Raw genomic sequence first — 26,744 nt, 5'->3', positions numbered from 1 at the left:
CCCTGGTCAACCGGCCGGAACAACAACTAGTTCAAAAAAAAAATCAAAATCTCCTCATTAATGCTCTTCTCTGTTATTAAAATTTATGACCTTTTTTTCAAGAAAAAAATATGCTCATAAAAATTTATATTTTTGGATACAAATATTTCTCTAGTTCTGATATTTAAAACAATATATCCTTCTGTACTTGTTTTGTAACCAAGAAAAACACACTTTCTTTCCCTGAAATCCAATTTACTTATATTTTTCTCTAAACCAAAATAAAAAAAAAAGAAAAAAAACTCTCAAATCATGCGGGTCAAGTAAATGTTTATAAACCGTTTCATATGGTGTCTTTCTTCCTATAACATGTGAAGGTATTCTATTTATTAAGTGAGTGACATGTATCAGACCATAAGACCAGTAGGTTTTAAGAATATTGGACTGAAAAATCAAGATGCTTTCTACATTAAGTATGTGTTGGTGCTTTCTCTCTACAATAAAATTTTGTTGAGAGTATCCACACAACTAGTCTGATGAATAATATCAAGCCTATCATATAATTATTTATGAAAAAACTCATTTCCAGGATAAGATCTTATAACTTTTATTATGATTTCAAACTGATCATGCACGAGGTTAACAAAACTGGATAAAACTTCTCTAGTTTTAGACTTATTTTTCATAAGTTAAATCCAAGTGTAATGGCGATAGTCCTCTACAAAAATCAAATACCTATGTCCATGTTGTTGGAGATCCCACATCGACTAGAGATCAAAGCCTTTCATTGTATATAAGTGGGTGCAAACCTCAACCCTATGAGCCGGTTTTATGGGGTTGAGTTAGGCTTAAAGTCCACTTCGTAATATGGTATCAGAGCCATTTCGAGCCTATCCTAGCGAGTGTTTGTTGGGCTTATTAGGCCACCTGCTATTGGGCCGCTATCGGACCACCCATAATATATAGTCCCACGCTCGAGCTTCTATCTATCACTCTCGGCGTGAGGGGCGTGTGATGGAGATCCCACATCGATTAGAGATTAAAGCCTTTCATTGTATATAAGTGGGTGCAAACCTCAACCCTATGAGCCGGTTTTATGGGGTTGAGTTAGGCTTAAAGTCCACTTCGTAATACATGTATAGATGGAATTCCAAAGGGACCCAAACATTAATATGAATTAAATTAAAGGAGTTTATGTTGCTTAGCATAATGACAAATATCACAAACAAGATTTTTGCTAAAACAAACAAGGAAATTCAGTATTTATGTAATTCAAGATTTTATAAGAGGATGTCCAAGCCTACAATGCCAAATTTTCTCATTTCGATTCTCTATCTATGATGCTTAAGCATTTGTGTTAGTGAAATTTATAGAAGCCTCTCATTTCGATTCTCTATCTATGATGCTTAAGCATTTGTGTTAGTGAAATTTATAGAAGCCTCTTATTCTGTAACATTCAAGATGTATCAGCCATCATGTAAACTAGCCATTCTAATCGTCATTAATGTAGCATCATCTTGAATTATTTAATTAAAAAATTCTAGGAGGAAAAGAATTAGTTTGCATTCAAGAGATTCCATGACACACTAAACAAAATATCAAATTAAAAGCAAATTTAGGTATGTATAATATTGTATATGGTCAAAGAATTTGTCAGCTTTCTTGATCCAGCTTATTCAACTATTACTTGAGAGTTATTTGGAAGTTTAACATAGACATGCTCTATTTTATAAAAGCTAGTAAAATGATGCATTAAATGTGTAATATAATAAGTGGCACCTGCGTCAAGAATCCAATGATTTTTAGTTTTCATACTTTTTTCTTTGTTTCTTGATGAGGATTCATTAGTAAAACTATTCACTTTAGGTATAAAATATCTTACAATCTTGAATCATTTTCAATATTTGTTGCACTCGGTCTTTTGTAAATTGATTTCTTTTTTGATTAAATTTATGACTTTTTTTTATCAATTTCACTTAACTTGATGCTAATAGTATTGCTTCTAGTATCACCTATAGCAACATTAGAAACATGTTCCCTTTTCTGCTTTTACCATGGTGGAAAGCTATGTTTTGAAAAGCATTCATCTACGGTGTGATTCATCTCATGCTAGTGGGAATATTGTTTCCCATAGTTTGGATTTCTACTTCTTCCTCTGCCTTGAGGTTTTCAGTGTGTCTTTTATTGTTTTCAGTTAGTTTGATTGCCAAAAATATTGATAAACGACTTGCTATAAAAAATAGCATTCCCATTCAATTGTCTTTCTTGTTCCAATAGAATAGAAGAGAAAAAAAATTTATTGATGGGAGGAAATAGTTCTATCAACAAGATTTTTATTTTGATAGTTGCATGAGCATCATTAAGACATTTTCAAAAACTAATCACATATTATGAATCTTATATTTAATAATGTCTTTCAATAAATCATAGGTGCATTTTATTTCACAAACATATTTGGGAATCAATCTCAATGATTAAAGTTCTTCCCATAGATTTTTAGATTAATAAAATAATCAGAAACAATTCTTTCTCCTTGCTTTAAAGAATGGACTTCTTGAAGGATATCAGAGATTCTAAAAAGATCTCATTTGGAGAATCTTTCTCTTAGGTCTTTCCATACATCAATGGCATTGTCAGTATACAATGTACTATGCACAGTTTGAGAAATGACAACACGTGTAATCCATGAGATTATCATCACGTTACATCTCTCCTATGCTTCATAAAGAGACTCACTTTGTTTAGGAATCTTTATGCTACCATAAAAAAACTTGAATTTATTTTTTTGAAAGTAAGACACGTTTCGTTGCTCTAGTCCATGAATGATAATTCAAACCATTAAGATGTGGACTAACTAAAACCATTCCAAATTTTTCACCTGGATGAAGATAATAGTTTGATATAAACATTCAAGTAATGTTGTTCATTATAATAGAAAGAATGAAAAGGGTAACAAGAAAGAAAATATTGTAACAAGAAAGAGAGGAAGAATAAGAGAAGAAAAAAGAAACAGCAGAAGCAAATGGGGATTTAACTCGCTCTAATACCATATTGACATTTTTCTGTCACGATTGATTTTTGTTTAGTTTCAGTGAGAGGAAAACATACCGTTGCAATAGAAAATAAAAACCTCTACAAAATTTCTTCTTTTATGTAATAGTAATGACAATCAAGTCAACTAAGAAAGACACACCAGAGAAAAGGGAGAAAAAGACAAGCACCAAAAATTAACATTTTATTTACTCAAAGACAAAGAAGAAAAAACCTAAATATAGAAACAGACAGGAAAACACAAAAACGAAATACAAAACAAACAACGTAAAAAAAGAAAAACGACTACAATAACTCTGATTTTATAAACCAAAATGTTGAGTTATCTCAATATTTTTCTTTTAAAAAAAAATATTCTTCACTTCCTATATCTTGTAGCATTTTCGTTACAAAGAGGATAACTCATCATACTAACTAACTTCCTTTAGATCTCCTCAATCTGCCTCCTTAAGTAGAAATTTCAAAATCGTTAATTTGAGTGAGCCCTAGCTAATCCAACAATTGATCTATTTTTGGTTTAGGTTCATATTTTTTATCCTGGGCCCAAAGAGTTATTTGTCCATCAGTGCCCATCATTGAAAATACGACCTCTGCCTCAAGCATGGAGGCAAAAAAAAATGACCTTTTATCCATTCTCCCAGATAGCATCTTCCATAGGCTTATGGTTGGATTACTTTTCTGAAATGTGAAAAGTATATTTAAAATATTAATATGTAGTGGTATGACAGAATGGTGGAGTGCAAATAGTAAGATGCCTACTATTTTGGCCCACAACTCATTGTGCGAGACTTGGGTTAGATATACTTTAATTTTTTTTTTGTATTAACAGTTAAAAGTCATACACGTGAAGTAACCAGTAAAATAACAATATATAATTATCTATGTAAAAAAATAAAGAAAAACTTATTGAAATTATTGGAGCTTGTTTTTAATTTGAATTCCCAAAATTCCTCGTTGTTTTGCTTGAAAGTAGAAAATTTTAAAAATTGTGAAACCACTTGCTATAACATAAAAGGAATTATAGGAATAGAAATATGATAGAATATCGGTTTATCCTTTCAATGTTTTGTTACTTTGTGCATTCTCGTAACAAAATTATAACTTTCAATGTAATCTTCTCTTAATGATGATATTGATGGTGTTGAACATGAGAGCTTAGGTGTTTAGAATGTTCGTTAAGATCAGTCCTTAAGCCTATGCAAAGCTTGATCAAAACTGTTTTAAGAAACTAAGTGTTTTTCCAAGCAAAGGGAAAACAACCAGTTGATTTGTCGAAATAATCGGTTGTTTGTCACTTAGCTGGTTGGATATTTTGAAACTGCTTTTTGAATTAGTTGTGCAACTGCTTGATTCATTCAATCGGTTAAATCGTGGTTTCAACCAGTTAAATGTGTGTTTTCATAACAGATTTTTGAAAACTTGTTTTAATTGATTTGGCTGTTCAAAACTACCTACAACGATTGCTTTTCAAAGGCTATAAATAAAGCTTTCGTTGAAATCAATTTACATACAACAAATACAACAAGTATTGATTCAGATTTGAGAAAGAGATTTGGTTTTTGAAAGAGTTTTCAAAAAGAGCAAGATTGCTTTTCAAGCTTTACTGTGGTGACAAGAGCTGATCATATGATCTCTAGTTTTGTAATTCCAGGTGTTTTCTATCCTTGCTTAGTGTCTTGTAATTGTACTTTGCTTACATACTGTTTGTTGTTGAAATCCTGTAAAGACAGAGGTTGTTCTGTCTTGAGGTGTTAAGTGTTGCAAAGAGGGTGAGTAGGCTTTGTGGGATTCAAAGTCACCTCTTTGTGGTGTGTTGTAGTAATCTGAATTTGATTGCTAGTGGAACACTCAAAGGTTTTTCTGAGGACTTAATGTAGCTTAGGGTTGAGTGAACCAGTATAATCTGATTGTGTGAATATCTCTATCTCTCTCTCTCTATTATAATCTGTTTGATATTTGATTTGCTGTCATAATCGACCGGTTATTTCGTATTTTCAATCAGTTGATATTCCTGCTTAATAAACTGCTTATACTTGCTTTTATCTCTGTGATATAAACAACCGGGGATATCGTAATACCAATCAATTGTTTTACTGATAATAGTTTTAATAGCTTATTTCTTTTGACTTCTTTGATTCTCCTTTCTGTAAATCATTAAAGAACTTCATTCTTTGTTATCATTTGTGAAAAACTTTCATAAACAATTCACCCCCCTCTTGTTTAGCCTTATAATTCTTACAGATGGTGTTACAGCGTCTAATATAATCCTAATAATGATGTGACTAACTAAAAGTTCGAAATTCACACTTGTAGAAATAACCATCTTTAGAGGACCTTTTTTACTTCTTTAAGCCAAGCAGAATTAGAAGTAATCCACAATAATCTAAATTGTAAGACACCTCAAGTAGTTGGAGCTTGTTAATGTTGATCAAGGATGATCTTGAAGCTTTGATGTCTCCAAATCCACGGTGTTTGGTGGAAGGTTGAAGTTGCTGCTTGTGTGGGTGGGATTTGGGTAGATATCCACTCTTAGTTTGAATCTAAAACTGTTTGGAATCAAATCCTTTTTTGAAAAAGATTTCTTTATAAAGAAGTGGAAAAACAACATGTTGTTTTATCGATTCAATCGGTTGTTTGACACATAGTGGTTTTGAAAAGGGTTTGAAGATGTTTGACTTGGTTGACTTTGCTGTCAAACCAATTCAATCGGTTGTTTCGATAATTCAACCGATTGTTTTTCGGAAACCCATAACAAAATTTCTATTAAGTTTGCAAATCAACTTTAAATGTTTTCTAACTGAATAGACTCATGCTTTAAATGTTTCTAACAAACTTTTGGAGTATTTAAAAAGGTTGTTATGCGTTCCTCAAAAGAAATAATAGTGTTTAGACATTTGTGAAAGTGTAAAAACAAATTTGAGTTTTCAAGATTTACATTCAAGCTTTTGGGTTTTCTCAAAGAAATGGAATATGATTGTTGTAATATTTTGAATCGGTTGAATCGCAAAAAACAATTGGTTGAATCGCAAAAACAACTGGTTGATTTTCTGATAATCAACTTAAGCAATTTGTTTGATTGCTTTCTGGATTTCTGTATCTTTGATTCTGCATTGAACTTCATTATACCTTCAAAATTTGCAAAATTTTTCATAAACAATTCACCCCCTCTTATTTAAGGCCATATATTCTAACAATTGGCATCAAGAACTTGGTTCTTGAAAAATATTCAAGTTTGATCCTAAAAATCTTTTTCTTATGGCTGAAAAATTACCCTTTGTGGAGGGTGCTTCAATAAACAGACCACCTTTGTTTTGTGGTTTGAGTTACCAATTTTGGAAGGTACGTATGAAGATCTTTGTTGAATCTCTTGATAGAGGAATATGGGATGCAATTGAAAATGACCCTTTTATTCCTAAGCTTGAAAAATATGGTGTTTTTAATTGAAAAACCTTAGTCCCAATGGACTGATGCAGAAAACAAAAGAGCAAAGTTTGATTGCATTGCAAAAAATATTATCACCTCTGCCTTAAATTCTGATGAGTTTTTTCAGGGTCTCTCAATATGGATCTGCTAAGGAGATGTGAGATACTCTAGAAGTAACTCATGAAGGAACTAACGATGTAAAGAGGGCAAGGAAACATACTCTAATCCAAGAGTATGAGATGTTCAAAATGCTTAAAGGAGAATCGATTGTGGATGTGCAAAAGCGGTTCACTGATATTGTCAATCACCTCATGAGTCTGGGAAAGGTCTTTGATAAAGAAGAGTTGAATATCAAGATTCTCAAATGTCTTGATAGATGTTGGCAACTTAAAGTCACAGCTATCTCAAAATCAAAGGACTTGACATCTTTGACTACAACCTCCTTGTTTGGAAAGCTTAGGGAGCATGAGTTGGAGATGAATAAACTTAACATTCAAGAGAGTGAAGATAAGCATGTGAGAAACATTGCTTTAAAAGCTGCCAAGCACAAGAATAATCAAGTTTCAAGTGATGAGAGTGAGGGAGAAACTCTTAGTTTGTTGTCCAAAAAGTTCAGCAAATTCTTGAAAAGGAACCGCAACAAAGACTCCAACCAAGAGAGGTATGGCAACAAAAAATCTAGTGAGTTTAATGCTAACAAATATACTTGTTATGGATGTGGAGAACAGGGGCACATAAACGCAAAATGGCCAAATAAAGAGAACAAAGAGAAGAAGTCAAGCAAGAAGGAAAATAAGGCAAAATAAAAAATAGCCTACATTGCTTGGGAGGAAAATGATGTCTCTTCATCAAGCTCCTCATCAAGTGAAGATGAAAAAGCTAATATGGGTTTAATGGCCAAGGAAGAGGATGATGCAAGTAGTGTAAGTTCTTGTACTTCTTTAAATGTTGAAAATTATAGTCAACTTCTTCAAGCTTTTAAAAAAACACATGAGGAAGCTAATCGTTTGGCTCTCTTGAACAACCGATTGAAAGGATTGAATAACTGGCTTGAAAATAGAGTCAAGGCACTGGAAGAAGAGTTGGATTCAAAAATTGATTTTAAAAATCTAGAAATGCTTTACAAGAACTCTTCTTGCAAGTGTGACTTGGTTATGAAATTTGTGAATCTCTTGAAAAGAAGGTTCACTACCTTGTGAAAACTGTGGATAGGCTTTCAAAGGGTAAATCCAACTTTGAGACTGTATTGACATCTCAAAATTGTGTTTTTGGAAAAGCAGGTTTAGGTTTTAATACACATAGCAAGAAAAATGAGTTTTCAATGCCTTTTTCAAAACTTCCAGTAAAACAACCGATTGAAAAATTGAAACAATCGGTTGTTACATGTTTTTATTGCATGAAGAGAGGCCACTCAGTTAGATTCTGCAATGTTAGGAAGTTTCTTGTTCCTAAAGGAGTAATGAGATGGATTCCCAAGAATTCTGAGGTTCCTCATGATAAAGTTAATGCCAAACGACCCACATTTGTAAGGGGACCAAATCTTGTTGCTTGATTTCATGGTTTTGCAGGATTACTAAGAGATCAAGGAGTCTTGAGTCACAAGATCAAGCTTATGAAGAAACTTTTTGGACTTCCAATTACTGTTTTGTATAAGCTTATTCTTCTTGAAGGCCAAGAGAAGTTACTTGATTATGGACAATGACTCATTGAAAGAACTACATTGTCAAAAGGATAAGACTTTCCTTGTTTTAACTTTCTTATCTTGAATAGTCTTTAATTCAGGTGTATGAAAAATTAATTGATATCAGTACTTTTCATCTATGTGAAGGAGCATGTAAAACTTTCTTTCTGATTCATCTCCGATTGTCTATTTTGAATCTGTGAAATGCTTTAATCTCTGTCACAGAAAAACAATTATTTTTACGAAACAACCGATTGTTTCCCTCTAACAGCATTGCATTAAATTGAGTTAATTTCTCTATGCTTTGTTTTTGTTACAAATTCTCTTCTCAAGCAGTTACAAGTAAAATTTGCTTTTACTATTGGTCAGATTTTGTGCAGAAGGAGTGTTATTTTGGTCATAAATGGAATATATTCCATATCTTGGAAATTCAAGAGCTTTTATGACTAGTCAAATCCACATGTGCTGACCATGTGCTTTCTGGTTTTTGTTGACGTTTTTTTGGGCAATCTTGGACCAGATTTTTCTTTTTGAAAACTGAAACCCACTTAATGCCAAGAATTGAAGCTGCTACCCGTGCATTTATAAAACCCTATGCAGTTGTTTTTCTTCACAAAATCAACCCATTGCCACATCCTTTGTTGCTTCTCAAATCTGCCATATTTCTCTTTCGGGGTTATGGTTTTTCTCTCTGCCTCCATGGATTCTACACCTCCCTTATAAAAAAAATCAAAATCAGAGCTGTAAGAAGATGAGGACGTCTTGAAGGCTGGTTTTCAGGAGAGGATGAGTTAGTTGAGAAATATTGTCTTAAGACAAGTAGAAAACTCATAAACAATCCAAAGGTTATCTCCTTCAACTGGTTGAAAGAACAAAAGCTGGATGAAGTAAGAAATCTTCTCAAGGAACAATTGCTAAAGCGATTTTTGGAAATGTCAGGAAACATTTATCCTAATCTTATTAGAGTTTTCTACACAAACCTCAAGTTTGTTGATAACACTCTTGTCTCTAATGTTAAAGGAGTGGATATGGTGATAAATCATGAAGTTTGGGCTGCTATTACTGGTTTGAAGTATGTTGGATTGCGAATTAACAAAGGAAATATTGGTGTGGTGGAAGATTTTAACAAAATTCAGTTTTATAGGAGCTGCTTGAGGAATCCTCAAGCAAAAGTAAGGAACTTTTCAGTGGGTGGATTGAAGCTGAATGAAAGGCTAATGGCTCTCATTGTGACTTGGATTCTCACATCTAGAAGAAGCAATCACTTTGCGGTACTGAAGAAGACCTAGTCTACATATACTGGATCATGAACAAGGTCAAGGTCAACTGGATCCACATCATCAAGGAATACATGCAAAAATCAATGAGGTTAAGTGGCTACCACTATCCATATGCTAACTTGATTTCAAAATTCTTGAATTATTTTGAAGCGGACCTTGAAGAAGAACAATCTGAAGTGATAAAGTCATCTCACGAAGTGAACAATGGTTCACTAAGTAAGATGGGTTTCACCAAGATTGGTGGAAGGTGGGTAAGCAAAGATGGAGACCAAGGTGGTTCTTCAAGTGGTGTGCAAGTTGAACATGAAGAGGAAGAACAAGTCGTTGAAGGTGCTGAAGTTTGTGCTCAAGAGGATGAAGTTGCTGCTGATATAGGTGCTCGAACAAGTACTAGAAATCAAGGAGATAAGATTCTCTCAATGTCTCATTTTGAGAGGTTTATGGTAAATAGGATGGACATCTTTGCTGAGAACCAAAGGAATCTTCATGAATTCTGTGCTACAAATTTTCAGAACTTTGGTGACAGATTCCAGAGCATGGATGCACGTTTCCAGAATTTGGATGAACAGATTGAAGCTATTCAAAACCAACTATTTGAGCTACAGTATGGAAAGGAAGATTGAAGCCAAGTTTAGTTGTTGTTTATGCTTCTTCTGCTTTATTTTTTTGGACAATCTCTTTGTTAATTCTGTTTTTATCCCTTTCTTCATTCTATTTGTGAAGACAAATAGGGGGAGAAGGTGTTGGTTTTTGTGTTGCGTATATTGCTACTTCAAACTCTGATTTAATGTTTAAATTCTTCTTAAAACTATTTTTGCTATTGCACTCACTAGTTTGGCATTGTTTCTGGATGGTTTTTCTGCTCTTTTGGTAATGCAGGAAAACTGGTTTGTGTGCCTTGGTAACCTGTTGTTATATATGCTATGTGTTTGCATAGTGTTTGTTTTGCAGGTACTGGTTCAGATTCAAACAGATAAACACAAGCAATCAAAGATTTGTCTTCATCAAATAGGCGGAGATTGTTGATCAAGGATGATCTTGAAGCTTTGATGTCTCCAAATCCATGGTGTTTCATGGAAGGCTGAAGTTGTTGCTTGTGTGGGTGGGATCTGGGTAGATTAATGTGTAATCCACTCTTTGTTTGAATCTAAAACTGTTTGGAATTAAATCCTTTTTTGAAAGAGATTGCTTTATAAAGAAGTGGAAAAACAACTTGTTGTTTTATCGATTCAATCGGTTGTTTGACACTTAGTAGTTTTGAAAAGGGTTTGAAGTTGTTTGACTTGGTTGACTTTGCTGTCAAACCAATTCAATCGGTTGTTTCGACAATTGAACCAATTGTTTTTGGAAAACCCATAACAAAATTTCTGTTAAATTTGCAAATCAGCTTTAAATGTTTTCTAACTGAATAGGCTCATGCTTTAAATGTTTTAAAAAAACTTTTGGAGTATTTAAAAAGGTTTTTATACACTCCTCAAAATAAATAACAGTTTTTATACATTTATGAAAGTGTGATAACAGATTTGAGTTTTCAAGATTTGCATTCAAGTTATTGGGTTTTCTCAAAGAAGTGGAATACGATTGCTGTAATCTTTTGATTTGGTGTAATCCTTTTTGTATCTCTTGTATTTCTGAATAATGTAGTGTAAGTGCATAATCAAAGGGTGTTCTTATTTCTGTGGTGATTGTGTGCCAAAGAAAGTGTGACTTGAGGTGTTCAAGGTCACTTCTTTGATGGTGTGTTTGTAATTTGGATTTTGATTGCGTAGTAGATACTAAGTGGTTTTTGGGGACTGGATGTAGGTCTTGGGATATGAGTGAACCAGTATAAATTGCTTGTGTGCTTTTCTCTTGCCCTGAACTCATTTAAATTTTGCTTTTAAGTTGTTTCTAGCCCTGCTGATAAAAACAACCGGTTGAATCACAAAAACAACCGGTTGATTTTCTGATAATCAACTTAAACAGTTTTGTTTGATTGCTTTCTGGATTTTTGTATCTGTGATTCTGCATTGAACTTCATTATACCTTCAAAGTTTGCGAAAATCTTTCATAAACAATTCACTCCCCTCTTGTTTAAGGCCATATATTGTAACAATTAAGAGTCCATGGAGAAAACTTGTACCAAAAATCACTCAAGTAACTTCTTCTGGCTACAACCTTGTAGTGACTGAATGTGTCAAAGGAGAACTTCCCATAGTACTTGCAAAATTCACATTCACCAATTCCTCCAAATGGCAGGGTATCCACTATGTTCTGCACAAAAATACATTTTTCAATTACAATCAGCCAATACACAGGTTTATGATTATCAAGCTTGGAATATAGGATAATGTAACTGATGACTTTTTACGGCAAGTGCACCGCGTTTATTAAAAGTAATAATTGTCCCTAAAAAAGGATATTGATCCCACAAGAAACAGTGAATTATCGAGTACAATATTCGCTAAATATAACAACATAACAATAAAAAGAGTTTTGAATTGGTTATGTTGACACTAATTAATAAGAAAACAAACAAAGAATTAGTTGCTTGAATTGGAAAAATAGGGATTAGGTTTCATATTTCTCACTCTCATGTATTTTGATTAGCATGTTAATATTAAGTTCTTTGATTGAATTTGATACCCGTAGAAAATTCATTTATATCGATCTCTCACATATAAAATTCTTAAGAATGTTTCCTAAATATCGATCTCTTGCATACTTGTAAAAACAACTTAGAATCACACTCAGACGTTAATGGCAATTAACATTTCAAGTCTATCTCTAGCACTCAGATATGCTAAGTATTGTTGTTTAGGTCTGAACCCTAAAATTACCTCTCAGACAGATTTAAGGTTCTCAATTTGTCACAGAAATTTAAAAGTGAAACAACAATACCAATAATTAATCAAGAACTTAATATTAATATATAAGATATCACCTCAGTAAATAAGAGTTTGAGCATATTACTCTCAATCCCAAAGGGTAGAAAAACGCAATCTTTCTTTGCATTTTTTTCCATTCTGGGACCTTTCAGCTTACTCTTTTTGGCTCAAATTATTTTCCTTTACTCCAAATCTTCAATCCTCCCTAAAAATCTGCAATTAACACCAAATTTGGGAATAAAATGCTCTTATTCAAATAAAGCTCATAAAAAATATAAAAAGGTATAAATTCATAAATTAAAGATTATTTTATATGTAAATTAACAATAAATCCTCATAAATGTCTATATTTTAATATGAAATATTACTCAAAAAACACTTATCAGTAACCTGACATGATTTATCTTATAAAAAAAACAAGTTTAATTCATTCTAGTTCCTAACAAGCATGTGTCTATTTAGTACAACAAAGAATACCTATAATAAACTTTCATATTTTTATAGAATTTGGCCTAACCAAAAAGCAACTCCACTTTGATTATACATTTTATTTTGACTTATTATATTTTTAGCCATAATATTGGTATATGTATTTTTTATTGTTAAAAATAGTATCTAGTACCATCTGTGATGGAAGAGGGCCAAGCACAACCTTTCATGAAAGGCAAGAACCAAGTCAAGAACGTCTAAGACCAAGCTAGGAGCGTCTAGGCCAAGAAGACCAAGCTAGGAAGCGTCTAGGACAAGAAGACCAAGCTAGGAGCGTCTAGGACAAGAAGACTTGGATCAAGCTTTGAATGGGAGAGTGGCTTTCTAGCACAAATTCCGTGAAGGCCCAACAAGTGTAGTTTAGCTTTAATTGGGGTGTAAATAGCATAGCCATGTGGACAAATGTTTATTTTTCTGCACATTAGAATTAAGGAGGAGTTAACCTTGATTAGCAAAGGTTTCTAGAAGCCTTCACTAATCAAGGGACGGTTTTGGTAGCCATGTGAACCCATGTGCACCCATGTGCTCCATGTGCCCATGTGCCTCACATTTACATTTCATTTTGCTCACATTTCATGTGGAATTAGCTTAGGATTTACGGCCTCCTTAGCCTATAAAAGAAGATGCCTAGCTCTTGTATTTTCAAGATTAATGAGAGTAAAGTTATGCTGCCAACATTGTGCCATACTTTGCTTCTACCTATTTTCTAGGATCTAATCTTCACCTTCATCACCTACCATAGGGCTGGCCGAACCTCCCTACTTCCATACACATCATGCACCTTCAAGATCACCATAGCTCCTAGGAGGATCTTGCACATTTACATCCATGGCTTCCACACCATTTTACACATGATTCCGAGAAGAGCTCCATGAATTTGCCATCATTTGGTATCATGAGCATAGGTTCTTCAAAGATGAGTAGTTCTTGGTCTTTTCATTTTGAGTTCTTCTTTATTTCATGTTGTTCATCTTGTTTCCATAATTGTCTTGCTGTTTTTTAATTTTTACTTTGATTTGGTGTGCTATTTGGAAGATCCAACCGGTGCACTTTGTTCAATTGATCTTGAACAATCCTTGTGCAATTTGTGATAGGATTCCTTACACCTTGAGTTGCTGTTTTTTTTTTATTTTAGGTATTTGAGTCTTTATTGCACTTTTATTTGGTTCATTTTGTGCTCTTTGAGTCTTTTAATTTCTGAATCCATATATGTTTTGTCAAGTCATGTTCATCCACAATGTCATCAACTCATAGTAGTCCTTTGTTTGGCTTGATTGTTTCTTGATTTTGGGTAATTTTTGCTTGATTTCAAACTGCTGTGATATTGATCTTTTGGTGCCTTTTATTTTTAGTTTGAGTTCATATTTGTGTTTAGATCTACACAAATTCCTTTACATTAATTCCATTGTGTTTATCTTTTGGTCTCTTGCTGTTTTTTTTTCCAGGTTTTACAGAATCCCCTGTTTTACATTCTCTGTGCTGGCTGTTTTGTTTCAGAAAATTATTTTCCCTCATAGGAAATTTTTGATTCTCTGGATTATGCAAGATTGAGGTGTTACAGAAAAGACAAAAAAAGAATCAGCTCAAAAGAGTCAATAGAAAAAAAATGATAAATATTTTAAAAACAGTGTGCAAATATGGACGCTACAGTTGGCGTAACTAAACACTGAATTTGAAAAATTTATTAAAACAAAATGGTTCATGCGTTTGGAGTGATTCCAACGCCAGATTTTAGTTAAGATCTTGAATATTTTGCATATAAAATTTCAGAATCAAATATTAAAGGTGCAGCTCAGCATAAATTGGGGAAAATCACGTTCTCTGGCCCACAACAATTTTCCAGTGGTGCTGTTTTTTATTTTGAAATCTAATTCTAGTGCTATTCTTAGGATTCATTTTGTGTGCCTACCTTTACTTGAGTACCTTTATTTGCTTGTCTAATATTTCTTGAACTCTTTATAGTTGTCACAATCTAACTCCATTTGTGTGGTACTATTTTTTCCAATTAAATTGTTTCTTGCTTTTATTCTTTGACCTCTTGTACCGATCAGGTAGTCGGAAGTGATGACGTGGCAGCAAGCCATAATGTAGACGTGTTGAGCGGAACACCTGGCTGACGGAAGGGAAGCACATCGGGAAGTTTGTGTAGTCGCCAATTGTGAGCTTGGCGCTCTCCGATCTCCGGTATGTATAACCGGCAGTCACCAGGCTCGCGTCATAGTCGCCGTATGTGAGTTTTAGGCGACCAAGTGGTTAGAGACCGCTGAAAGGGGCACATCGTCGAAAGATCAAGAAGGCTTGCTTAAAGCTTTCATGAAGTACGAGCACGAAGGATGAGGTTATCAGATGATTATTCCCTAGCCAGAGGTCGAGGCAAGGGAACAGTTTCCCAGAACATGCATGATGCGCAAGTGAAGCAGATCGTGATAGCGGCAGGCGAGACCACAGAGAAGGTGTGTATGGTGACACCCCGTACTCGCCACTTAGAAGAGATCGCGCTCCAAGGAAGCTATGCACCGAGTAACTCCTGCATGGGTAACTTAGTCGAATAGCTTGAAGAGTAGAGGTGACGTTCAAGTAGAAGGTGGCTCCAGATGGTGACACGTGTACAGCTGGATGCGAGCCACGTGTCCAGAGGTGTAACCGTTAGGAGAGAGAAAGTGCTCAGGTATATAAGGAACTCTAACGAACTTCTGAGGTACGCGCGTTCAGAACACTTCTTTACGCTTTTGAGAACACTTGAGTACGCGGAGAGAACATTTGCACGGTTCCTTGAGTTTTAGTTTTTCTCTCTTAGTATTTGGTGATTCCGTCACTGACTTGAGCGTCGGAGCGCGATCGGCCGCAGCGGCGCCACTCTGTTTCTTTCAGGTTCTTGCAGGAATTGAGGCTTGAAGGACAAAAGCTAACGTGGTGCGAAGCTGATCGAGAGAAGATACCTTTGACGTGGCAAGACTCTTGCACTCGAGTCAACCGGCAGGATCATCAGGCGCCCACCGTGGGGCCGTGTAAAACGTGTTTCCCATCCACAGAGGGAGTTCTTGAAGTTTCCACGGTTCTTGTATGGTTGTGTGCTGGTGCAACCATTTTCGGCGTTTTCCACCGTTCGTTTGAGTTTTCATTCGGTGTATCGGCGTTTTTCACCGTTCGTTCGAAGTTTTGATCAGTAGTTTGAAGTTTTCTCCGTTTGTTTGAGTTCTTGTTCGGTGAATTGAAGTTTTTTGGCGTCTGTGCGAGTTTCAATCGGTGAATCGAAGTCTTTACCGTCCGTTCGTGTTTCTGACCGGTGAATCGGGAGTTCTGGTGGAGGAGTGTTAGTTTCGTGTCAAGGTTGCAAGTTTCTGTGGAGGTTTTTGCTGTTGTGATTGCGTTCTTGGAAGTTCTTTTGAGTTTACGAAGTTTTGACCAATTGATTGCTGGATCGATCGTTTCGCTGGTGAAGGTTTTGTTCACTGAAGTTTGATTTGCTGATTTTTCATGAGAAAGATGAGAAGTACGCGTTCCAGTCCCGTTGTGCCAGCTGCTGCAGAAGGCGCCATGACCATGGCGCAAATGATGGAGATGATGCGCGTGTTGCAAGAAAATGTGGAGGCATCGCGCATAGAGCAGGCGAAGATGCATGAAGACCTGGTCGCCTCTCAGGCCAGGAATGAGGAGCTCAGCAAGGTCACAGAGGAATTGCGTCAAACTCTTCAGGAGTAGATAGGACGCACAGTTGTTGAAGAAGTTGCGCCGTCATCGCCACCGCGCGTTTTCCCAATGCCGTTTGCTCAGGCGATCACGGACACGCCGATCCCTATGAGCGTAGTACCTGTGAAAGCTTCTTTCACTGGCGTGGAGGATCCTGAAGCACATCTCACCACGTTCCACACGCAGATGATGCTGTCAGGAGGCTCAGATGCTGTCTATTGCAAGATGTTTGTGAGCACGCTCCAGGGAACAACACTGCAATGGTTTGTTAGCCTGCCTACAGGTCACATAACCAATTTCCAGCAGTTTTCGAAGCTTTTCGTCGATCAGTACATTGTGAACAAGGCGCCACCAAGGGTGTCTTACGACTTGTTTGACGTGAGGCAGTATCAGGGAGAGTCCCTCAAGGACTATCTGAACCGTTTTGGAGCACAGATGGTTTGCTCGCCTGCCAAAGACGAGGAGATGCTGGTATACGCCTTCAAAAAGGGCGTGCTGCCCGGGCCTTTCTGCGAGGCGCTAATTAGGGCCCACCCCGCCACGTTTGCTGAAGTTAGGCGACTTGCTGTGGCCCACATCGCCGACGAGAGTGAGGTCGCCGAGAAGAGAGGGAGCGTGGCCCCTGCTAGGCCATGAACCCAGACTAGAATCCAGCCACAGAGGGTGCTGGAGACGATGGCGGCCAAGAAGGATCAGAGGACTCGCCATCCTTATGATCCAAAGAAAAACAAGGGAAGGGGCCTAGGGCGCCCCAGGGAGTTCAATCGCCCACCAAGGTACAAGTTTGTCATGGGATTGGCAGACCTGATCGCCATTCCCAACATAGCAGCCAGGCTTAAAGCGCCTGAGAAAGTTAGCAACAAGGTGTTAGGACCAAAGCCAAACGCCTGGTGTGAGTTCCACCAGAGTTTTGGTCACACCCTTGATTCGTGTTTGGCCTTGGGTTACCAGCTCGACGACCTGGTCAAGAGCGGCTTCTTGAATGATTACCTGCTGGACAAGAGGACGGGGGGTGCGTCGAGCTCCCAGCCGGCGAGCGGTGAAAGCCAGCAGCATGAAGTGCCCACCCATGGCGAGATCCACACCATTGCCGAAGGCTTCTCGGGTGGTGGATGCACTGCATCACAGCGAAAGAAGTATGCAAGGTCTGTGATGGCAGTGGATGTTTTCGAAGATCACTCGCCATATGTGGACATTACGTTCACAAAGGAGGATCTCAGGGACGTTGTACCTCATGACAACGATCCCATAGTCGTCTCGCTGATCACGGCGGGAAGGAAGGTCCATCGGGTGCTGGTGGACCAAGGAAGCTTAGCAGATGTGATGTTCTGGCCGACTTTCACCAAGTTGCAACTACCCCTTGACCAGCTAAGACCCTATGAGGGATGCTTATATGGGTTCGCTGGCGATCAGGTGGAGGTCAGGGGGTACATTGAGCTGAGAACAACGTTCACGGATGAGGTGGCCTCGTGGACGGAGAAGATCAAGTACCTCGTTGTGAACGCCCCCTCAGCGTATAACATTCTGTTGGGAAGGCCAACCCTCAACAGAATAGGAGTTGTGCCCTCAACCAGGCACATGAAGGTTAAGTTACCATCGATGGAGGGGGTGGTGATCACCATCAGATCTGACCAGAAGGAGGCGAAGAAGTGCTATGAAAATAGCCTCAAGAATAAAAGGTCAGTAAGTTACATCACCACGACGCCGTCTCCCGGTGTGAAGCCCAAGCCAACAGAATGGCGAGTTGTTGATGCAGCGATGGAAGTGGCCGCCGAAGGCGATGTCACCATGATAGACGTCGAGGTTGAGGGAGAGAGCGCCCGACGGGGAGAAGAAGCGAGAAACCGCCCAGAGGAAGCGAGGGAGTCAGGAATCGCCAGGGCGGTGATCGCCAGGGAAACCAAACCCAAACCCGTTGAGGAGTGGCTCGAGAGGGAGATCGGGGGCAAGGTCTTCAAGTTGGGAAGATCTTTGGAAGGTGAGCTCCAAGACCAGATCGCCAAGGTGATAGAACGACATCTGGATGCTTTTGCATGGTCTGCTTCAGACATGCCGGGAATTGACCCCGACTTCTTGTGTCACCATTTGGCAATGGACACACAGGTCAGACCAGTGCGACAGAGAAGAAGGAAGTTTAATGAGGAGAGGAGACAGGCGATTAGGGATGAAACGCAGAAGCTCCTCGCCGCAGGCCATATCAGGGAGGTCCAGTACCCTGAATGGTTAGCTAATGTCGTACTGGTGAAGAAGAGCAACGGGAAGTGACGGATGTGCGTCGACTTCACAGACCTGAACAAAGCTTGTCCAAAGGATTCATACCCTTTGCCAAGCATAGATGCCCTGGTCGACAGCGCAGCAGGGTGCAAGTTGCTGAGTTTTCTGGATGCCTTCTCGGGGTACAACCAGATAAAGATGCATCCCATGGATGAAGAGAAAACTGCCTTCATGACTGAGAGATCGTGCTACTGTTACAAGGTGATGCCATTCGGGCTGAAGAACGCGGGGGCCACGTACCAAAGGCTGATGGATAAGGTACTTGCACCGATGCTGGGAAGGAATGTGCAAGCGTACGTAGATGATATGGTCGTGACCTCGTTAGAGAAAAGCAAGCACGTCTCAGATCTGGAGGAGCTGTTTACCACGATTGCCAAGTTCAGATTAAAGCTAAACCCCGAGAAGTGCATTTTTGGCGTGGATGCGGGGAAGTTCTTGGGTTTCCTTTTAACTGAAAGAGGAATAGAGGCAAATCCTGATAAGTGTGCTGCCATCTTGGCGATGAGGAGCCCGACTACTGTGAAGGAGGTGCAACAGCTTACAGGTCGGATGGCCGCCCTGTCTCGTTTCGTGTAAGCTAGTGGAGAGAAGGGCCATCCGTACTTCCAATGCTTAAGGCGAAACAACAAGTTTATCTGGTCGAAGGAGTGTGAAGAAGCCTTCGTGAAGCTTAAAGAATACCTGGCGAGCCCGCCGGTTTTGTGCAAACCTTTGGTGGGAACCCCTCTCAGTTTGTACTTTGTTGTAACTGAGAGGGCGGTGAGTGCGGTGCTCGCCCAAGATCAAGATCAAATATGAGTTGTAGGAGTTCGACATCAAATATGAGCCCCGAGGACAGATCAAGGGGCAGATTTTCGCTGATTTCATGGTCGAGCTCTCGTCGGAAGCAGCACGAGTTGAGGGGGACGATTTTCGTTGGGTGCTTTCGGTGGACGGATCGTCTAACCAGCAGGGTAGCGGTGCTGGAGTCATTCTCGAAGGGCCCAACGGCGTACTGATAGAACAGTCCTTGAGGTTTGCCTTCAAAGCTAGCAACAATCAAGCAGAATATGAGGCGTTGATCGCCAGAATTTTGTTGGCTAAGGAGATGGGGGCTAGGGTGTTGATGACCAAGAGTGACTCATTGTTAGTCACGGGACAAGTAACGGGCGAGTTCCAGGCCAAGGATCCACAAATGGCGGCTTACTTGGAGTATGTGCAGGAGTTGAAGAGTTCCTTTGTCTCATTTGAAGTAGTGCATGTGCCCAGAGAGCAAAATGCCCGAGATGACTTGCTAGCCAAGCTCGCCAGTTCGGGCAAGGGGGGTAGGCAGAGGACAGTTATCCAAGAAACTCTGAAGACGCCTAGAGCGTTTGTGGCAGGCCACCTGGTTCTTCAGATAAGCAAGTCGACGGAGAAAGCGGCGAGGAGTCACAGGTCCTTGACCCAGGAGACCTTGAGGTCGCCGAGAATAAGAGCATGTCGGGGGGAGAGGGTGAACATGACGCAGGTCTGCGCTACGCATAAGCCAGACAAATGGATAACGCAATACCAGCGCTGCCTGGCCGATGGCCTTATCCCGCTGGATCCGACGGAGGCTAGGAAGATAAAGAAGAACTCCAGCAAGTTCACCATGATCGATGGCGAGCTGTACAGGTTTGGGTTCACACACCCACTCCTAGAATGCGTGCACGGAGAAAATGCACTAGAATTGTACCGTCCCGTATCCGGGCGTTGACAAAGTCAAGGTCAAAGTCAACATCTGGACTCAAAGTCAACATAAGGCGTCGCCTAGGTGAAGAAACGCCAAGTGCCAGCGTCGCCACGAGGAAGCGTCGCCAAGGCAGGGCGTCGCCTAGGTGAAGGCGTCGCCCAACCAGGGCATCGCCACGATTAAATATCATTAAGACAAGGCGATCACAGTGTGGTTCCCCGATACCCATGGGTAGGAAAGACCATGGAGGGAGCGACGCCGTGAGAAGGCCTCAAGTCCCGATAAATCCGGAGTAGTGATAAAGAGAAGATAAAGGTGGCTTCAAGGCCATAGTGGTAGCACCAGTGTAGGGCAGCCTGACTCGTGAAGTACCCCTGTCGCCCCAGAGACGCCTTTGGGACAGATACGACTCAAGAGGAGGGTCACGCCCAGGGTAGCCAGGCGCAGGGTACGAGAGGAAGGCAGATACGCTCTCGAAGTGAGTGACTAGATGATTGGGGGCATGAGTTGGCACCAAGAAAGTCACCCCTTGCGCAGTAGCACTCCCAAGCAGGAGGACTCACACGAAGAAACGTCCCCAGATGGGGTCATGGCGTTGTGAGGCCCTCCACGTGTACGGCAGCCAGGTCAGAATAGAAATACCATTTAGTTAGGTACCAGGTAATTAAAGTCATTTAATACAGTTTCCGTTTCGAGCGTTTAAGGTACTATAAAGGCTCCCAAGCGTTTCAACGTCTTAAATGCGCTACATTTTCTAATTAAACGCGCTAATTAAATGCGCTACGTTTTATGATTAAAAGCGCTTTAAGGCGCTTTAAATGCTAAGGTAGCTTAAATAGCGCTGGGAATGTTGGAAACGGGGTTCGAACTTTTGGCAAATTTTCCAGAAACTCTCTAGTTGCTTGTTCGAGCCTTGAGGTTACGTATAAGGGACTGGGGAAAGATCTTTGCCAGGAGGAGAAAATATACACTAGACACAGTTTCCTTTTTACCACCTTTAGAGTGCTATACGCGGTGCTTCGATACGGAGGTGCATAGTTTTTGGTGTTTCTTGCTGGCTGACTTGAGCGTCGGAGTGCAAACGGCAGCTAGGGCGCCCTTTTTCCCTTCTTTGCAGGAATCCACAGGTAACCAGTGGGAAGGAGTCCCTAGCTGACGGTTGAGGTCGCGCACGAAGGCGTCCCAGGTCAACCGGACGAAACAAGACTTATGGCCGAGCTCCATGAAGGTATATGTGGGAGTCACGTCGGGGGACGAGCTCTGGCTGCAAGAACTCTCCGTGCAGGTTATTACTGGCCAACGATGAGGGAAGACTGCAAGAAGTATGCACAGTGTTGCAAGCAATATCAGCAGCACGCCGATTGGCACAAGGCACCTCCAGAAGAGTTAAAGTCAATTTACAGCCCATGGCCGTTTCATACTTGGGGAATTGACATTCTGGGACCTTTCTCATTGGCGGTCAGACAAATGAAGTACTTGGTGGTGGCGATTGAATACTTCACCAAGTGGATCGAAGCGGAGCCAGTAGCCCAGATCACTGCACACAAGATCGAAATATTTGTATGGAAGAACATCGTGTGCCGGTTTGGTGTGCCTAAGCGCCTGGTGTCGGACAATGGGACTCAGTTTGCAAGTCACCTATTGAAGAAGTTGTGCGAAGAGGTGGGAATACAGCAGGTGTTTGCATCCGTCGAGCACCCACAAACAAATGGCCAAGTGGAGTCTGCCAATCGGGTGTTGCTGAGAGGTTTAAAGAGAAGGCTAGAGAAAGTTAAGGGATCGTGGGCTGAAGAGGTACCCCGCATAGTTTGGGCGTACCATACCACTGAACAGTCAAGAACTCACGAGACCCCGTTTAGTTTGGTTTATGGATGTGATGCAATGATTCCAGTTGAAATTCAGGAGAGCTCGCCAAGATTCCAGAACTTTGTGGCAAGACTCTTGCACTCGAGTCAACCGGCAGGATCACCTCTAAATTTGGTGCTGGAATTTATTCTCATTTGGTGCTTATTTGAGTGGAAATTTGACTTGTGTAAGGTCTAGTCTTCTTGATAGGTGCTGGAATTGGAGAATTAAGTCCTTAATTCTAAGGGGAACAGAGGCAAAGGCAGAATCAAACACTTCTCAAAACACCACAAACACTTGGAGGGCCCAACAAGGAAAGACAACCAAGGAAGTGCCAATAGCAAAAACAAAAAAAGATCAACAAAGGGAGTTTTCTTAATTTTCTTTGCAACTTAACTTGTGTTAATTACTTCCTTAATTACGTGATTAGACGGTGAGTGTGTCTTCAAGGGCTCCAAGTGTCCAAGAAGCCTCACCTAGGGCCGACTAGTGTAGAGTTTTCTAATTAGCAATTGTTAATTGTTTTTAATTGCTTTTCCTTGCCTAATTAGCTACGCTTTGCATGTGTGATTGCCTTGTTTAAGCTTTGTTAATTCGTTTTGCTTGGTTAATTAATTAGCTTACATTGTTTTCTTGCATTAAAATCTGATTTCTCAACTTAATTGTGTTCTTAGTGGGTTACTAAGAAAAAGCTTTGTGATGTGATTCCAATAGCCACATAGAACAAGATTCTTGACACTTTGAGGAATCACCTTGAGCTGGAAAATGTAGAGGCACTTTCTTAGAAGTTGGATCATGGTTCTAAGATCAAGAACTCACCAATAACAAGTACCAAATCCCAAACTCATTTGGATGAACCAAATATTGTCAAATTGAATCAACAAAAGAGAATGAAAAGAAGAGACCGAACAAAATTGAAATAAAAACAAAAGTACCGAACAGAATTAAGAAGCAAATAGAATATAGGTGCTGGAAAATTAAAGGAACCGAAACAAAAACAACTCAAAACTCAAAGCTACATGAACACATTGAAGAAGAAGAAAGGAAGGAGAAGAGAATGCTCATGAAGATGGAGGAATGGTTGGATGATCACGCCACTAGAAGAATGGATGCTCCTAGATGAGTGTGGAAGCCGCCACTTGAGGAAACCATGGTCCTTCAAGATAAGACTAGAGAAGAAGCTCAAAGCTCTCCAAATGCTCACTCCAATTTTGAGTATAGTTTCTTTAGATAAAATTCAAATCTGAAATTTACAAGGAAGGCACCTCTATTTATAGCCTAAGGTGCTGAAAAATGAAAGCTAAACAATTCAAAATTCCCTCCAAAAGCCATCTAGAACCGGCGCTAATTGCCAAGCAAGGAAGGTGTGATCCCTTCCTTCACTTTGGCACCCCCTATTCTACTCCTACACCTATCTACTAATACACCCCCCTAAAGCTCCTATTTAAAAACCTAAAAGATGCTATAACAAAAAGAGGTTTCTAAGGTTTCCCTCTAAGCACCTTCAACTAAAGACACTATAAAAAGAGAAAATAAATGTCCTCTAGCTCCCAAGGCTTTGAACATGCTTCTTGTAATCCTTTGAGGTGGACTTTGACCTCCATGGGCGTCCTCCATTTGTGCCTCCACCTCTTCTTGAGCTTGATGAGTGGCCTCCATGTTCTCTTGGGCTTGATCTCCATCACTTTGTGTGAAGACATTGAGGGATAGTTTTTGGCTAAGGCAAAGGCTTGGTACTTAAGTAGTCCTCTGTGACTCACCTCCCTTACCTGGAAAACTACCTTCTTTGACTTTCCTAAATTTTCTCAAGGTAAAATACTTGTATACACAAAGCTCTAGTCATGTCTTCTTCTTCTCATTCTGCAAAGTCTATTGAAAGTGAAGTAAAATCTATAAAAACTCTTTTGAAAGAAGTTTCACAAGCTGTGCAATTGATTTCATTTAGACAAATGGAGAATGAGAATAAAATTAATGAATTGACTAAAGCACGAGAAGAGAAATCACAAAAATCAAAAAAATCTCAAAAATCTCATACTCATGCATCTAGAAGTAATGAGTCTCTAGGGGAGGGGAGCCTTAGAATCCATGATTACTACCAACCACCCCTTAGAAGAAATAGGCAAAGAGAGGAAGAGAGCCCAAGGGAAGTAAGGGTAGACCTACCCCATTTCTATGGTAAGGAAGATGTAGAGGTTTACCTAGATTGGGAGATGAAAGTAGAGGAACTCTTTGCTTGCCATAGGGTGAGTGAAGAAAGGAAGGTACCCTTAGCAACCCTTAGTTTCCAAAGCAATGCCATGTATTGGTGGACCTCTCTAGAGAGAGACCGACGTCTTCATAGGGAACCTCCCATAGAATATTGGAATGACCTTAGGGGAGCCCTAAGACGTCGCCACATACCTTCCTATTACCGTAGGGAGTTAATGGACAAGCTCCAAAGACTCCAACAAAAGAACATGAGTGTGGAAGAGTATAGGCAGAAAATGGAGCTCTACATGATGAGAGCATCCATTAGAGAGGAAGAAACCACCACCATATCTAGGTTTCTAAGTGGGCTCAACCTTGAGATAAGGGATAGAGTAGAATTTCTACCCTACCAAGACTTGAATGACTTGGTTCAACTTTGCATTAAAGTTGAACAACAAAATTTGCGCAAAACTTCAAGTCAAAGGGTGGGTTCTTACTCCAACTTTTATCCCAAGAGAGACTTTAAAAGGGAGGGTAGCACATCTAGATACGAAATCAAAGAAACTACCAAACCTTTAGTGAAAGATGCCTCCACCCCATCCATCCGTGCTAGGGACACCAAGTGTTTTAAATGTTTTGGAAGAGGGCATGTGCAAGCGCAATGTCCAAACCAAAGGGTTTTGTTCTTAAAAGGAAAAGATGAGTACACGAGTGGTGAGGATGAACCTAGTACACAATAAAAGGGGGAAGGAGAGAGGATAAATCCTTTGGAGAGGGACTTACTGATGATTCAAAGAATCCTCCACAATCAACCTAGTGCATCCATCGAGACACAACGAGAGAACATTTTTCATACTAGATGCAATATTTTAGAAAACATGCTCTCTTATTGTGGATGGTGGATCATGCTGCAACTGCTGTAGCACTAGATTGATTGAGAAACTAAATCTACAAGTAGTTCCTCATCCAAAACCTTACAATTTACAATGGATCAATGAGGATGGAGAACTACGTGTAGACAAACAAGTGGAAATCAAGTTTTCTATAGGTAACTACCAGGACAAAGTTTTATGTGACGTAGTACCTATGGAAGCTTGCCACATCTTATTAGGTAGACCATGACAATTTGATAAGAAAATCTTACATGATGGTCTAACTAACGAGATTTCTTTCATCCACAAGCACAGAAAGTTTGTACTTAGCCCTATACCACATTCCCAAGAGATGAAGAGAAAATAGAAAAAGAGATGAAGAGAAAATAGAAAAAGAGAAAACTTTTGGGAAACAAAAGGCGTGGGAGAAGAATGTTCCTTCCCACAAGGTCATTCAACAAGTCAAGCACATTGAAAATACCCTTGAAAACATGCTTCTTGTTGAACAACCTAGCCTTACCTTTTGTAAAGGAACACTTGCAAGCATGAGCACAAAAGAAGAGTCTTTAAAAGAAGCTTGCATAGATAAAGACTATTTCTCAAATCTGTTAGGATATCCCCAAGAGAATGTCAAGTTATCTATAAGCATCTACAAAAACCAATTTTTGTGTGAAGTAGTGCCTAGAACAACTTGTCATGTCTTATTGAGACAACCATTGCAAAGTGTACAAATTTTCATAAAAAATGGTTGTACCAACGAGACTCTCTTTACACATGAGAGAAAAAGTCTACATGAAGGAGAACTCATGGGTCAAATTAGAGTTGATAAAACTCTAGAGCTTTTAAAAGGAAAACTTTTGTCACCCATGAGAAAAGAGGTTCAAAGACATTACTTTAGGTACAATTCTTGTTTTCAAACTATACCTAAAGCAATGTCTCAAGAACTCTATACTCCTTCACCTTTTGTAAATGATCCTTGGGAAGACACACATTTCATATTAGAACTTCCTAGGACAACAAAAGGTTTTGATTCAATTTTCATGGATAAACTCTTCTCTAAAGAAGTGCTACATCTTCATGGTTTATCCTCAAGCATAGTGTGGGATAGAGCTCCAAATTTCGCAAACCATGATTTGAGGATTCTCTTTGGAAAACTTGCAACTAAGTTGTACACTTTAAATCCTCAAAGCCATGGTCAAAATACATTTAAAAATCTAGCTCTTCCTACCATGCCGAGAATAATCATAAAAGAAAAACACAACTCTAGAGATGAGCATACATACCATAAAGTAGTTCACAAAGCTACTTATATTTCTACTTTTGAGGTCATATGTGGACTAAATCATCTTTCTCCTTTTAAGTTGTTACCATCCTCTATAGGATTTATGCCTAAAGAGAAAGTAACCACAAATG

At 39.2% G+C, this 26,744-nt stretch overlaps 1 pseudogene; it reads right to left on the bottom strand.

The window, feature by feature from the left end:
* Positions 1-5,369: 5,369 nt before the first annotated feature.
* LOC137817925 (aldehyde dehydrogenase family 3 member F1-like) overlaps positions 5,370-26,744 on the bottom strand; it is a 34,636-nt pseudogene continuing 13,261 nt past the window's right edge.

This window comes from Phaseolus vulgaris, chromosome 10, assembly GCF_000499845.2.
Source record: "Phaseolus vulgaris cultivar G19833 chromosome 10, P. vulgaris v2.0, whole genome shotgun sequence".
Taxonomy (NCBI): Eukaryota; Viridiplantae; Streptophyta; class Magnoliopsida; order Fabales; family Fabaceae; genus Phaseolus; species Phaseolus vulgaris.
The sequence above is the reverse complement of the archived record's forward strand: the minus strand, read 5'-3'. Positions and strand labels throughout refer to the sequence as shown.